Source organism: Peromyscus maniculatus, chromosome 5 (assembly GCF_049852395.1).
Source record: "Peromyscus maniculatus bairdii isolate BWxNUB_F1_BW_parent chromosome 5, HU_Pman_BW_mat_3.1, whole genome shotgun sequence".
Taxonomy (NCBI): domain Eukaryota; kingdom Metazoa; phylum Chordata; class Mammalia; order Rodentia; family Cricetidae; genus Peromyscus; species Peromyscus maniculatus.
Window position 1 is genome coordinate 33,613,103 of NC_134856.1, and position 14,466 is coordinate 33,627,568.

The 14,466-nt window shown below is 43.8% G+C and overlaps 1 protein-coding gene across 7 annotated transcripts in view; it reads left to right on the forward strand.

Moving 5' to 3' along the window:
* Large1 (LARGE xylosyl- and glucuronyltransferase 1) overlaps window positions 1-14,466 on the forward strand; it is a 513,859-nt gene that overhangs the window by 22,886 nt on the left and 476,507 nt on the right. Inside the window, exon 1 of one of the 7 annotated variants that reach the window (XM_076571995.1) lies at window positions 11,228-13,074. The exons of the other annotated variants lie outside the window; for them this stretch is intronic. The gene's annotated coding sequence lies outside the window, so the exon portion shown is untranslated. Of the gene's footprint in view, window positions 1-11,227; window positions 13,075-14,466 lie in introns of those variants that run through there. 7 annotated transcript variants of the gene reach the window in all.

Below are 14,466 nucleotides of genomic sequence, written 5' to 3' on the forward strand. Positions count from 1 at the left end.
ATCCCCAGAGCTCATTGGCCAGCCAGCCTACCGCATGAGATGAGCTTCTAGTTCAGTGAGAGACTTTTCCAAGACAGTAAGGTGCAGAGTGATAGAGGAAGACACCAATCTTCTTCCTCTGGACTCTTCATGTATGCACACAGGCATATATACCTGCACATATACATACTACATGCCATACATAAGCACACACTACTCCATTTAGGTCTCCTTTTCTCCTTGCCCATGAGCATTATAAGGTCCCTTGCAGACACCAGATCCAGGGCTTGCCTCCCATGTTCTCTGCTCTCATTTAGTGGTCTGAATGTTAGTGGACTGAATGAGGCCCCCCCACCCCCCAGAAGCCTTATTTACCCTGTGTTAAGGCTTCAGAGGGCAAGAAAAAAAAAAAAAAAAAAAAAAGAGGGATTATTTAAGGATACCAACATGCATGGTTTTCCAGCACAAGTTAATCCATCTCCCAAATCTCAAACTTAAGAATGAGTGGACTGCAGAAGATTTGCCTTCTTTTCTCTCAGTGAAAAAGATGTCACAAGTGGAGCCGAGGAATGCTAGGCACAAAAGTCTGCCTAGCCCAGGAGGGAGCTGGATTCCTGGACCTTTGCCACAAAAATTGTCAAGACAGCTGCACTTGCCAATGCGAGAATAAAACCAAAGACAATGCAGCTGAATGCGAACACTTTTCATTTATATTCAGTGAGGGTGTTTGGGAGCAGCTCCTGTAATTAAAGCAGAGCAGTGGTGCTTTTGAGGGGAATGTGGTAAGAATTTGCAAAGCAGGTGTCACCTGTTGATTCTCATGGTTCCCAGGATATGTTCATTGTGTGACTTTTCCTTGGGAGTGTATTTCTGTTCACCGCAGATAGAGAGGACAACAGCAGACCAAAGAAACCTTTTCACAAAAGTCTAGTTTGGTGAACTGTGAGTCTCACTGGAGTTGGGGTTACATCCTGAGGCATGGGCAGTTTATGGGCAGCTGTGCCACCAACAAAGAATCTCTTTTCAGCAGTTGTTAGTGGCTTGTAGATCCACTGAGAGGGAAGAGGCCTTGTTTACCTTGTGAGGACTCTGCTCCCTATTCCATAAGGAAATACACAAGATTGGAAAGACCAATCTTGTGAAGATCTTATTGCAGGAAGTCACAGCTGCAGAGATTTAAGCAAGGCAACAATGATGCCATGTCAGGACAGAGTTATGCAACAGGGTTTTTCTGTGGGAGTGAGGTGTGGGCTTTAAGACCAGGCAGACCTGGTCAGGCACTTGATGTGACTTTGGGAGCAACTTTAAGCTACTGGACAGACCATATGCATCTCCTTATTTGTAAAGTGGGTGATGTTATTTTAGACTCTAGGGAGTATTGTGTGAGGATTCATGTGAAGGTTCTTTGTAGGTATTTAGGACCGTACATGCTAACTATATCCTCACCACTGTCTGTGACATAGACACTGCATGTGATCACATCTTGTTAGATACTTATCCACCATGCATGTGTCATTCCTTAGATTGGAAAAGAAATGGAATTAGTCATAAAAGCCACAGGAAGGGGTTTTTGAAGATGTTGAATATTTTGACTCAAAACAGTGTTTTTCTTTGGGCTTCTTCACGTTCTCTGGGACTTCCAGGTTAATTTATTTTTATTTAATTTTTTAAAACTGGCATTTGGATCTTATGTAAAATCAATGTAGTTTCTTAGTCATTCATGTGAATAGTTATACTGGGTGAACCAGTGAGTCATTGCCTTGGTATCTAGTGGTCTGGGCTGAAGTCTTAGAGCCTGGTGTGGCCTATGGAAGACTCTTTAAGCCAGGCAACCCTAAGTTTGAAAGCATGTGTGGCTTGCTTCCTTGGATTTGAATGGGTTACATATAATCTCAGCCTTAGTTTCTCCATGGGCAAAATGGGAATATATGTTTAATCAGAGCTTTAGGATAATTGTGAGTTAAACAATTGCCCTGGGGTCCTTTCTTACTTTATTCTTAGGAGAAGGGAAAGCCCAACAGCCACAGGGTGTCCCTCTATGTCTTCTTCCTCTGTGCCTTTATATGTATGGAGTGAGGACAAGAAGCCTGGGTGAAGATTCCTGCTCTCCCCAAGGATCCTCCTCGTTTTGTATAGGCGGATGACAGTCTGCTTCCTTTTGTTTCTGTGCAGTATTTTATAGGGTGACCAAGTAATGAACTGTCTCATTAGGCCTCAAACTCAGAGGGAAGAAGTTGGAAGAAAGGATAGTGCGTAAACATCCACTAAGCCACTTTGGAGTTTAGTTTCCTTTTTATAAAATTGGGATATTAGCATGGTCATTGAGAGGGTTTTGTAGATATGGAGTGAAAATTTGTGGGAAGAGCTCAGTAATAAAGGGGATGTGAACTCTTGTCACTCTAAGTGACCCTTTAGAAAGGAAATTGTAGATATCAGTGGTAGAGAGAGTGATTGCTTGACTTGTGCAAGGCCCTGGGTTTAATCACTCACACTGCCTAAAGCAGCAACAGTAAGAACAAAAACCAAACCCAAACTAAACCTGCCGAGTTCACACTCACAAACCACAGCTATCATTTGTATTTCTCTAAAGGTGTTACCTATGCTTATTTTTTGAAAAAAAAAGTTTTTCTCTTACAGAAAGCCTCACAATCCATGTACTACTGGTGCCAGGAAGGCTCAGATGATATTGCCTTTGTGCTTGGCAGGGATTTTGGGCTTCAGAGAATGGGGAGAGGGCAATTTGAGCATTCAGAAGCCTCCAGTTGCCTGATATTGTTCTAGGAAGGTTGACTTTGGAGTCCGTGACTGTGTGCCAGTAAGACAGTGATTTGCAGTAGGTGTGGACTTCCCTTCTTGGGCCAGCAGATGAAAGGCTGTGTTGTCAGCCTGCAGTGTAAGCCATGACCTCGAGACTCTGCCAACTCTGCAGGATGGTGGCATGTGGCCTTTCAGGGCCTCCCAATCTGGCCTTGCCTAGTCTCCTACTGATTTCCCGCATAGTTGTGACATTCTAGCCAAACGTACAGGGCTTGGTAGTGGTACAGGCCTCTCCAGGGTAGCCTTTTGCTGGAGTTGGCATGATGCATAGCCCTCAGAAGGCATGTGGAGCTTGATAAGTAGGCAGCTCCTCCAGGTTGACTCATCCCCAGGATAGCCCTGTACAAAATGCACTTTCTTTAATGCTACCAGGGAAAAAATGTGACATACAGCAATGCAGGGAAACCTTTGTAAATACACAATTGCTTCCAAATCTTGTGTTTCTAGCAGCCCGGAGAGAAAGAGAGGACAGTTCAACTATGATGAATTAGTGAGGGAGTAGACTGAATGGCTTTGGATGACACTCTGATGTAGTATGGCCACCTGTGACCAACCTGTTGTAGACTTAGATTTTCTTTTAGTTTTTCCTTTTTAATTGAGTTATTTCACAGCTGTTTGTTGAGCATCACTTGATGTGAGACTTGCCCTAAGCACTTTGGGTTCTTTGGTGGATGAAGTGATTTTTGGCCCTGTCCCTGAGAAGCTCATAATCTGCTTGGGGGAAGACAGTATTGCATAAAACAAAGAGAACATACCTTCTTTATAGTGAAATACCACACAGAAAGATAATGTATTAACATAAAAAATATTTTTTAAAGTATGTGTGTGTGTGTGTGTGTGTGTGTGTGTGTGTGTGTGTGTGTGTGTGTGTCATGACTCTTATGTGGAGGTCAGCGAACAACTTTTGAAGAGTCTGTTTTCTTTTTCCACCTCGTTAGTCAGAGTCCCTCTTGTTTCTGCCATGCTTACATTCCAGGATAGCTAACCCTTGAGCTCTTTTGTCTGCCTCCCCACTTGTAGAGGAGTGTTGGATTACGGATGTGTGCCACCTCATCTGATTTGTATATGTGGGTTCTGGTGATCTAAGTCTGACAGGCTTAGGCAGCGAGCATTTTTACCTCCTGAACCACTTCTCAGCCTGAGCTTGCTTTTTGAAGTAGGAATTCATGGAGATGACTGAACACTTGAAGAAGGTGAAAGAACGGGTCATGAGGGAAAGAGCTGAGTGCCTAGGATCTTCCTCAGTTGCTGAGTGAGAGACTATATGGGGGTCATGTGTCTGGAAGGAGCACTTTCCTAGAAAAGTAGTAAAAGATGATGTTAAAGGCCCATTCACTTTGGTTCTCATGGGCACTGGGAAACTGGTGTGAATCAACTCATCTCCATCAGGACTGTGTAGGCTAATTCCCATGTTGCTAACTGTCTCAAAGACAGACCACAGAGTTGGGGGTAGTGGGACATGTCTGTTATCTCAGTACTAGGGACACTGAGGTGGGAGGGGTTTGAGGCTAGCATCAGCTGTTGGGCAGCATCAAGATCTTGTTGTACTAAAATACAAATGAGAAGCTAAAAGGAGGTGCTTAATATAACTCCATTTGGAGATAGTATGTCAGGGGGTATTGGGGAATACTTACATCTCCTTCTTTGTTGCTTTTATTCTCTCTAGTCCTGTGGTGATATACTCACTTCATTAATTTTAGTTTTTCTCAGCTCTCAGATGAAAATAACAGTGAAATTTCCCAGGATGGTAGCAGAGTGGCAGCCACTGATGACACTTGCCTCATCTCTGCAGGTTGGAGGTGTGTGTGCTGTCCCACTATAATGCCTTTGAAGGGTCTAGTGTGAGCAGACTGAGACATAAAGATCTAGTCGCTGCTTTCTGCTAGCCAGGCAACTCCAGTGTTGGGGCCAAGCAGATTTGTAGGAGTGTTCTAGCCCAACCCTCATGCAATATTGACTTGGAATCTGCAGCCCATCGTGATGAGTTGTCTCATTTCTGACATAATTCATCTAGCTGTGTGTTGTGTTTCACAGCCTCCTTGGATCTGAGGAGCATTGGGGAGGTTTGTGGTTCTGTGTGAGGAAAATTGGATTAAGGAGAGATAAATTAAGAGTGACCAGTATATCTACTGAAATGCCCATAACTTGAGAATCTCAGAGTTCAAGGTAATCACAATACAGAAAGTCACAGAATGTCATGGGCACGTGAAGAGACTTGGCCAGCTACTTCAGCAGGGGATGCCCAGTGCTCAGCAGTGGTTCTAGCCCTGAAACAGTCATGCCTGTTGCCCTGTGTAAGTGTGACAGTGGGCCTTTTGCCTTATCCACCATCATCCTAGTTGTCAAGGACAGTGCTACTGTTTTGGTTCTACTGATAACACAGCTTTTACTTTTAGGCTGAAGTTCATCTTTGTGGTTTTCCTAAGCCAAGTCCTCTGGCTGGCCGGGCTGTCTTTTACCCATCCCTTTGAGACTGCCAGAGACAGAAGTGGGAGTCATTTGGGAGGATTTGAATATAGCCTGGATTGACTTTCAGCATGGATAGAATTGATGGGAAGCCCTTGTTTTGGTGAAGAAGTGGTATGGTGCTTGCTCTGATCATGTGCTGTATACCATACATGTATATCTCATGCCATTTATCCATCCTGGGTATAGCACTACCCTTGGATTCTTTGTGGTATCAGCTGCCTTCTGGAAAGCAAACCCAGAGTGACATTATTGGCATGTTCTTACCATGGAAGTGTCACCTCTTCTTAGGACTCCTGTTAGATTAACTGTAGTTTTAACCTCTTGTCATTGTTTATTACAGCTTGTTGACCTAGCTCACTCACATGGTTGAAATGTATACTGTAGGTGGGTCTTTTTTTCAAAGCATGGTCTCAATCAAAGTGGTTGTCTCTATTTAGCATATTCTAGGGAAAAGGGCCAATTCATGAGAGCCATATAAACTTGCCACTTATATTTTGATAACACTTAGAAACCAAATTGCCATGATTCTTTATTGTAATCACTTGGAATTGAAATGTATCTTCATAAACCAAGACTTTTGAACCAGGTTCCTCTGTGCATTTAGAAAGGATCAATTTATAACCATATATAAGATTTGTTATGAATCTAATTCTTTGATCTTCTGTTTCTCAGAACTCATTGATGGTGAGGTTTAGACCAGCTTTCTGGACAGATGTTCATCCCCCCTTTGAGTTCTTCACCTGTTCACTCTGAGCTGGAGGTGACTTTACCTGGCCGCTGAACACAAGACCTCAGGGGCACAGAGCCTGATGCAGGCTTGGAGCAGTTTGCTCATTAAGCTGGACAGTAAGCCATGCAGCTTGTCTTGGGCACCACACTCCTTTTCCGGTGCCAGGGGTTCAAGGGTGTGCTTCTGTAAACCTGGTACACAGGAAAGCATCTGGAATATTCCAGTTTCCATATGGGAGCCAGTCAGGGAATGTCATTGCATTTTGGCCTTACAGCCTTTGTTATATCTTTATTGAAAGTGAAAAAAAGCTACTTAGCAAAAATGGAACATTTAAAAGGATAATATTATGCTCTTCAGTTGGTTGGCCCCAAACTACGTTAATGTAATAAAGTATGCTCTAAGTGCATTCAGATAAAAACCACAGTAAATAGAAACTGTTTCTTCTGTACTTCTGCTTCTGTACTTACTATTTAAGTAATGTTGCATGTGGAGATGGACAAGGGAGAGTGATATAGTATTTTATGTAAGAGAAGCAGAAAGAACCAAAATGCCCAAAAGGGAAAATTTCCATAATTTGAAGCAAGGTGTAGCTGATAAAGTAGAAGAACCTCTCAGTCTGTTATGACTGGGAAGTTAATGAATCTTTCACAGAGGGACACCACATATGGTGGCCCCCTGTCTCTGAAATGTCCATGATATTGCTGTAAGTCGGGAGCCGGGGTCAGGCATAAACAAGGGGGCAATGGTGTGTGCATTATGGATGTGACTCATACAATGATGAGGAGTGAGCCTGGCTCTGTGCTCTGAGGTTCTGTCAGACTGGCATATTTCTCAACTGAGCCTCACTCCCTCTCTGGACACTGGTATGATAACAGTCGCTTTACAGGATAGAGGAGGCATAATGAGAAAGTCAACCATAGCCTACTCTTATTTGCTTCATAGACTTGGTGAGTAGTTGAGATTTTGTTCAAGGGTTTTTTTCCCATCTGATTTGACTTAGACTCAAATGTTCTGAAAAAATACAACCATTAGGCCAGGTCCTGAGGGCCACAGGATTCTGTTTTTTTTTTTCCTCTCCCTTCAGCTGATTCCTGTTTCCTTGGTGATTGCAGAATAAGAACATGCCCTTTGTTGTGGGTGGAAACTTTTGGAGGGTGTGATTAACCTAGCAATTAAGAGAGAGAGAGAGAGAGAGAGAGAGAGAGAGAGAGAGAGAGAGAGAGAGAGAGAGAGAGAGAGAGAAAGAGAGAAAGAGAGAGGACAATTGGTGTTACTAGGTAGGTTGCAGTTGAAAGCAATACACTTGGCCTCTCTCCACAACAACAGATTGGTAGAGAAGCCACCTGTGGGGAGGAACATCCAAATTCAGGAAAGGAAGCTGCTGGGAAAAGGGACTCAGAACAGAAAACCAAAGTACCCAGAATTGGTTGGTTAGTTGGCTGATGATTTCATTCACTAAATCAACCTCAAATTTCATTCACTAAATCAACCTCAAATTTTTAGTGGGTAATTCATATGTGCCTGTTGGAATGCCAGGTGCCAGAGATAATTCTGTGGAGAAAGCAGTCTTCCTATGAAAGTGCTCACACTGACACAAGGTAATACACACAGAAGAAACAAATTCGGTTTCAGGTTGGTACAGGAGAGGTGATGTTGAAAGTTCACTGCTGGCTAAAGGGAGGAATGGTGGATTTTAGGAAATGGGATAGAGCTGTACTAATGCTATTGAATAGTTAACTTGAGCCTGGTCTTGTAGGGCTTGTTGAGATCTAAACGTAGTCTAGCACTGAGAATCAGAGGGGTCCAGATGGGAGGTAGGAAGGGATGCCAGGAGGATAGGTAAAGGCTGGCTTTGAGTTCTTTGTCTGCCACTAATTAACTGGGTGATTTGGGACAAATGCTTGCTCTTTCATGTGAGTCTGTTTCTTCATCTGTAAATGGGATGTAAGTGGGAATAAAGAGTCCATTGCTTAGGTATTAGGGAGAGGGCTCAAAGGGTGAAGAGCTTGCTGAGCAATTGGGAGGACTAGAGTTCAGATCTCCACAACTCACGGAGAAGCTGGGGAGGTGTGGTGAGTGCTTGTAATCTCAGCACTAGGAAGGTGGAATAGAGATCCCTGGGAGCAAACTGGATAGCCAGACCCCTTAGAATCTGAGTTCTGGGTTCAACAAGAGACTCTATAACAGTAAATAGTATGGAAAGAGAGCAAGGAAGACATCTAACTTCAGCTTGAGCCTCTACACACACGTGCACACATGTGACTGTACACCAGCACACATGCACTCACATATATGATAATTTTTTTTCACATGGATTTATGCATATCACACACATGCAAAAACAGTGCATTTCTTGTGAGGTATTTGAGAAATTCAGTATTAGTTCATGTAAGACACTGTGTCTGTGACAGGCACATGAGCAGTCACAACAGTAAGGCTAAGCCAAGAATTGCCACTTGTGACCAGGTAGTAAGAGTGAATATCAGTTCCTGATTTTATCCTTGCAACCATCTGCCTAGACCCTCTTTAAACACTGTCTGTTCCCGGGATATCACTCTATAAAACACAGCCTCCCATTGGTAATCCACGTGACAAGTGATTATGTGTTTGTTCTTTATATTTTCCTGGGATGGTGATGTAAAGACACCATTGCATTGAGAAACTGATTCAGAGCCTCAGGTGATTTAGCATTAAATATCTGATCTTCTCCTTTGTTATCCATGTGATCTTGGGAAAATCCCACCCATTCCTCCCAGGTTTGGCTTTCACATCTACAAAAATAAAATCAGCATGCTTATGTATTGAGATGGGACATCTTGTTACAACAGTGGAGAAGGAACTTTGACTGCATAGAAACACAATTTTATGCCAGAATAGCTCTGACGAATAGAAATACAAGTCACATGTATAGTTATAAACCTTAGCAGCAGCAAACTTTCGGAAAGGAATGGGTGAAATTAATTTTACTAATGTTATATCTAACTCATTATAACCAAAATACATAAAGAAATCTTCACTGCCTATACTGGTTTTGTGTGTCAAATAGACGCAAGTTAGAGTCATCAGAGGAAAGAACCTCAGTTGAGGAAATGCCTTGATGAGATCCAGCTGTAATGCATTTTCTCAGTTATTGATTAATGGGGGAGGGCCTAGCCCCTGGTAGGTGGTGCCATCCTTGGGTTTGTGGTCCTGGGTTCTAAAAGAAGGTGGGTTGAGCAAGCTAGGAGAAGCAAGCCAGTAAGTAGCTCCTTTCCATGGCCTCTGCATTGGCTCCTGCCTCTGTGATCCTGCCCTGTTTGAGTTCCTGTCCTGACTTCCTTCATTGATGAATATCAATGCTGAAGTGTAAGCCACAATAAACCCTTTCCTCCCAACTTGCTTTTTGGTCATGGTGTTTTGTTGCAGCAATAGAAACCCTAACTAAGACACTGACTTTATTTAATACTATATTTTGGACACCTGATGTGTTTTAGTTTGTGACATAGCTTGGTTCACTCTGGCTACACTCAGAGCATTTCTGCAGTTATTTGTGGCTCACACTGCAGTGTTTAACAGTGTGGTTGGTAAGAACTAAGGCAAAGATGAAGTGATTCTTTGGGGAATTGAGTTTTCTTCCTCCTGCTTCCCCATCTTTCCAGTCCGATCTCTTCTTGTATTGTTTTGATACTGTTTTTATCACTCTGGACAAATTCCTCATAAGGAGCATTTTAAATGAGAACTTCATTTTGGCTCACAGTTTAAGGGGTATAGTCTACTGAAGATGGAGATCATGGTGGCTGGGTCTTCCTCCATGGTAACAAGAGCTTATAGCATGGCATGTTCATATCTCAGTGGGTGAAGAATGCTCAGACTGAAGCAGAGCTGGCTAGTATCCCTCAAGGCCCACCCACACAGTGATCCACTTCCCGTTTCTAGTCATTGCCTGGAGGTTCCATGACTTCTCCGAATAGCATCCCCGGCTGGGTTCCAGGTGACCAGACATTTGGTCTCTGAGGAATGTTTCATATTCAAACCCTAGTACCACCTGTCTCTCTTTTTCTATTTTTCTTCTTGAGAGGGACATTCATTGAATGACCATTGTTGACCACTATGAATACTTTGTTTCATAAGATTTTGGTGAAGCATGAAGCCTGGGGCAGAGTTCCTGGGAGGACATTGAGAAAGGCAACCTACTAGGAATTCATAGAAATTGTGAAAGCAGTACTAGCTAGCATGTATTAAGTGCTAACCATGTGCCAGAATTATTAATTGTTTAATGTTTCCACAACACTACTACTAATTATTTCTTCCACTTTGAAGATGTGGACCCTGATGTACAGGGAGGCTTAGAAAGTTACCCAGAGCCATATAGTGGAGGCTTGAACCTGAATGATCTTATCTCCAAGAGCCTTGCTGTAGTGATTAACTCAAAAAAAAAAAAAAAAAAAAAAAAAAACTTGAAGGAAAAAAAAATCTTGGAAAAGACTTTCAGCTTCCATTTGGTCTGTACTACAGTGCTTAGAATGTGAAGGCCTAAGGGATTATCTGCAGTAGGCTGATCTGTTAAGCATTCTTCTCTCTCTCTTTTGATTTTTTGAGACAGGGGTTCACTGTCTAGCCCTGGCTGTCCTGGAACTTGTTTTGTGTACCAGACTGCCTTGAACTATCTGCCTCTATTTCTCAAGTGCTGGGATTAAAGATGTGGCATCACACCCTGTAGCATTCTTAAGGGTTAATTTTACTGCAGTTCCACATTCTGGGCACCTGTCACACAAAGCAGGGCCTCATTTGTGGTCCCTAGTTCCCTCTGTTTGGGATCATAAAATAAACTTAAAAGAAATTGCTTTCTTGATTGTTGTCCTTCTCTAGATCTGTGCCTGGCACATGGTGCTCAGGATGTCTTTGTGGAATGAGTGAACGTACTTGTGAGTCCCCATATTTGGGCATCTGTAGGATGTCTAGGTACTGGTTGTACCATTGGATGGATGGTGGCCTTATGGCTATAACCTTGGGTAAACAAAGAATGATACTAGATGTGTTCATATCTCTAGTGGATTTTTGTTTTGATTGCTTGATTTTTTTTTTTTTTTTTAGACTGGATCTCACTGTGTAGCTGAGGCTGACCTTGAACTTCTGATCCTTTGTATTTCCTGTGTGCTTGGATTGTGTATCACCTTGCCTAGCTTAAATTTAGAATTCTTCCTCCAAGTTGAGGACTGTCACAGAGGCTGGTTCATGTGAGTGTCATTTGGTCTTTTTGTAGTGTTGACAGACACCTGAGAGAAACAGTTTAAAGTTGAAAGGATGCATTTTGGCCCAGAGTTTCAGAGGTCTCAGTCCACAGTGAGATGGCACTATTGCTTTCAGTCTGTGACAAGACACAATGGAGGAAGAGGAAGGGAAGCTGAGCACACTGCATGGCAGCCCAGAAGCGGAAAGAAGAGCAGAAGGAGACCAGGGCCAAAATTAACCTCCAGAGGCACTCCACTCCTCAGCAACCCACTTCGTTCTGCCAGGCCCCACCATTAACATTTCTACCACCTCCTGGCAGTTTAGGTAGACTTTGAGTCCGTCAATGGATGTCATCGTTGACTGGATTAGAGCCCTTGTGCTCTATCTCAGGAAATGCTTCCACAAACACATGCAGAGGTGTGTTTCACTAATCTTGGAGGCATTTCTCAACTACTGAGTTGATAATTAAGGCTATCAACTGTGCAGCTTGGTGGACATTCCCAAAGGCCATGTTCCTGTGTGATCAACTCTGAGACAACATTACTGAAACCACAGACAGCCCTGGCCTCCACCACTGCCCCTGTGCCCCTCCCAGGGGTTTGCATCTTGACTTCTGACTAGATTGCCCCTGACATCCCACATAATATTACTGTTGCAGATGCTTTAAGGTATTTGTTTGCAATTTGAAGATAGGGACATTCATGTTGAATGTTGTTTTGGAGAGGCTGCTGTACAGCTGTGAGGAACCAACCATTGCTTCTGGAACCAGGGGCAAGCAGGTTCCTGGCCCAGGACTGATGGCAGCATTTCACCTGCCAGAGTTTCCAACAGAGCCCATTTTGGATGGTGGCTACAGGAGTCTTTCAGAGCAGTGTAGAAGGGCCCTTCATCGAAGGGGCTTTTCTTCTGTTTGCTGATGGCAAATGCTCAGGGCACTGGCAAGGGATATCTTCAATTTTTTTTTAAATTTTAATTTTTATTCTTTACACACATTATATCCTGACCAGTTTCCCCTCTCTCCACTATTCTCAGTCCCCCTCCTTTTCTCCCTCACCACCCCCAGATCCACTCGTCCTCCATTTCCCTTCAAAGAAAAAAGAGCAGGCCTCCCAGGGATATCAACTAAACACGACACAACAAATTATAATAAGGTGTCTTCAATTTACCGGCTCGAGATCTCTCTCCCATCCAAGTGCTATTTTCCCCATGCCAGCTTCAGTCCCTGGTTGCCTGACTGCTGCAGGGCTTACTGAGACTGAGTCTCCTTCTGTATGGTTTTGGATTTTAATAATCAGGGGATGGATCAGGCCTGGTCACTAAGGGGGCAGTCTCCCTCACCTCTGGAGTCCCCTTGGATGGTTGAGGTGACATGTATTCAAGCTGAGGAGTTTTGCTCTCTGTGGTGTGGCCCTCTGGCCCGTACTTCCCCAGTCAAGGACAGGTGGTAGCTGCCATTCTACATTTGGCCACAGGCCATAAAGTGCTTTGCCAACAGTTTTGGGATGGAGATCTTCCCAGCCTCTTTGGCCCAGAGACTGCCGCTTATCTTATAGAGCTGGGCGGCTCTCTCAGCCATCTTCTTTCATCACAGCGGCGGGGGTGGGAAGTGGGTAGAGGCACAAGCCATGCCACTGGAACTAGAATTTAACTCCCCAATTGCCAAATAAGATCTCCTCTCTGGAGGCAGGGATTCTTAGAAATGAAGCCAGTGTAGTTTATAACTATGACCCTAGTTACAGAATGAACAACTTACCCTGTGCTGTCTTCAGGGCATGACATCATAGGGCTCTAGCAGAGACTGCTTGGAATTTCTCTGGAACTTCAGGGGAAGAAAGTCTTGCATCCTCTGCTTAGCCATGTGAGTTTGGGTAAGTTTCTTGACCTCTCTGATCCTGAGCATAATGGAGATCACTACAGTCTGGATCTGTTCAGGTTGTGTTCACTATTCACAGTAAAGCACTTAGAATATCTCATTGAAGGCTTGATGTACATTAAACATTCCTAAAACTGCAATGCAGCTGTTTGTGAATTCTGGAGCATTCAGGAGCAGAAGGTAGTTTATTATTTGTGGTTTCTAGACAGGGAGATTGAGGCACAGACTAGCTATGTTCCTGCCCCAGACTTCTACATCCCATAGGAAGCCGATGTAGGATTTGAACCAGAGGCACTTGACTTCCTCTTTTCCTGTGAGTGGTGGCAGAACCATTTGGGGCTTGCCAACTAAAGAGCATGTGGCAGTTAATAATGTCAACCTGGTGGGATTTTGAATCACCCAGGAGACAAGCCTCTGAGTATACGTGGGAGGGTTTGTCTTGATTCGCTTCATTGCACTGGCAAGACCCATCCTGAATTCAGGCAGCATCACTCTTCGAGTTGACATACTGGACTGACTGAAAGGTAGAAAGTGAACACTAGGGCTCATCTCACTGTGCTTTCTGACTGTAGCATAGCCACCTCATGTTCTTGCCACCACACTTTTCTTACCATAAATGCATGATGCCTTCTCCCTCCTAGAAGTGGTTTTTATCAGTTATTTTGTCATAACAATGAGAAATGTAACTTACATACTCCCCTCACCCCTAAATAATTCTGGGGAAAATGGGACCATTATCATTCATTTTATGGTCCATTCAAAATACTAAGCATAGCTAGAACCCGAAGACTGAAGTTTCATTTGTCACATTTGCTTTACCTGGTTATTTGGGTCAGACCCTGATATTTTGGGGGGAAAGTTATGAGGTCATGTCATTCTATGAAACATCTTTCCTCACAACGGAGAAGATTAGAGAAATGAAAACTGGCTCCCCAGTATGTTATACTAGGTCCTGGCTGACAGGTGTGCCCTGATCAAGCACTAAGACTCTCTGACTCTCTGTTGTCCTGATGGCCCATATTCAGGGGTTACAGGAGCCTAACAATGCATAGACCAGCCAAGAAAAATGAGGCTTGTGGGGAGGAAGGAAAACAGGACCAGAAGAGAGGAATGGTGGAGGTGGGAGAGGAGGAGAAATGTCAGGGTGGGAGGTGAGATGAGAGAGGATGAATCCAGGCAGCAGAGGAGGAGAAACCAGTGATTTATACTTGTCTGGAGGTGGAAGACTGATCTCGGGTCTGCTTGGGGAGTGTAGGGGGAGGGAAGAGGGCAAGAGTGTAGGCAGTGAGCAGTGGGGATGTAAAGAAGGGCCATCAGAATAGGTCAGACAGTTTCAGTGCCACAATTCTGTGGGGGATGGGCCCTAGGGACATAGAGCACTCTGAGC